General features: G+C 64.6%; 1 non-coding gene across 1 annotated transcript; it reads left to right on the forward strand.

Annotated features, from left to right (window-relative positions):
* The first annotated feature begins 245 nt into the window (after positions 1 to 245).
* LOC131864339 (5S ribosomal RNA) lies at positions 246 to 364 on the forward strand. Its single transcript, XR_009363171.1, has one exon. It is a non-coding gene; the product is annotated as a 5S ribosomal RNA (ribosomal RNA).
* Positions 365 to 1,530: the final 1,166 nt, after the last annotated feature.

Below are 1,530 nucleotides of genomic sequence, written 5' to 3' on the forward strand. Positions count from 1 at the left end.
GTGGGCACCGCGTTGCAGACGGGACACTGCACGCACACGACGCCCCGTCCAGGTGCACGCACGTAGGCCGGGCCGGGTGCACACCCGACGCCCTAGCAAGGTGCGCGCACCCGGGCAGGGCTCACACTTGGCGAACGGGGCGCACTTCGCGAGGGAGGGTGTGCACCTCGACGGGGGTGGGTGGCCGGGGTGGATTCGCACGTGGGTCGCGGTTTGCTAAGTACACACTGCGACAAGCTCATAACGGGTGCGATCATACCAGCGTTAGTGCACCGGATCCCATCAGAACTCCGCAGTTAAGCGCGCTTGGGCCGGAGTAGTACTGGGATGGGTGACCTCCCGGGAAGTCCCGGTGTTGCACCCTTTCTTAGTTTTTCGCCGGGCGTCGCAATGCTATTTGAATAAACCTTTTGCCCGTTTGCGTTCTCGTCGGGGCCGGGCCGGGCCGGGGTGCGCTGCCCGCACTACCGCGCGCGCGGGGGCGACACCGAGCGCGCACCCGAGGCGCCCCGAGCACACAGGCCACGGTGCAACCCGGGCGTTGTGCGCGCACCCCGGTGCGCCCGAGGTGCTGCGCGCGCACCCAGGTGAAATCGGTGTGCACCTCGGCCAGTGCGCGCTCGGTCGAGTCGCGCACGTTGGCCAAGGTGCACGGTGATGTTTCTTACTCTAAGGTTCCGCACCAGACGCCCGGGACAGGTGAGCGAAGCTGGGCGGGGCCGGGTGCGCGGCCGGGGCAGGTGCACGCAGCTGGAGAGAGCTTTGGAGCACACCAGAGGTGCGCACCTTGGAGCACACTTCGGAGCGCACCAATGATGCGCTCCATTCAAAAGTTTCCTGAAAAGGCAAAAAAAGTTGAGATTATAGAATTTCCCACTTGAGAGATTGTAAAAAAAAAAAATTTAAAATGAAGGAAACGCGGGTGCCAAGGTGTGCGCGCCCGGGTGCGCAGCCCAGCCAAGGTGTGCGCACCAAGGCGCCCACCCTGGCGAAGGTGCACGCAAGGTGCGCACCCGAGGCAAACCGGACAATTAACCCAACTTTCGACTTCGCGCGCACCTGCGCACCTTGGAGCGCACTTCGGAGCGCTCCTTGGTGCGCACCAATCTTGGGCACCTCGGAGTGCACCATGGCGCCCACCAAGGTGCGCACCCGGGGCAAACCGAGCTCCGACTTTGTGCGCACCTTGGAGCGCACGAAAGGTGCGCACCATGGCGCCCACCAAGGTGCGCAGCCCAGCCAAGGCGTGCGCATCAAGGTGCGCACCCTGGCGAAGGTGCGCACCCGGGGCAAACCGAGCTCCGACTTCGTGCGCACCTTGGAGCGCACAAAGGGTGCGCAACCCAGCCAAGGTGTGCGCACCCCGGGCAAACCGAGCTCCGAATCGTGCGCACCTTGGAGCACACTTCGGAGCCCTCCTTGGTGCGCACCGATGTTGCGCACCTCGGAGCGCACCCGGGGAAAACAATGCAATTAACCCGACTTTCGACTTCGTGGGCACCTCGGAGCGCTCTCGGGTTCGCACCTCGG

This window comes from Cryptomeria japonica, unplaced genomic scaffold (genome assembly GCF_030272615.1).
Source record: "Cryptomeria japonica unplaced genomic scaffold, Sugi_1.0 HiC_scaffold_83, whole genome shotgun sequence".
In the NCBI taxonomy this organism is placed as follows: Eukaryota; Viridiplantae; Streptophyta; class Pinopsida; order Cupressales; family Cupressaceae; genus Cryptomeria; species Cryptomeria japonica.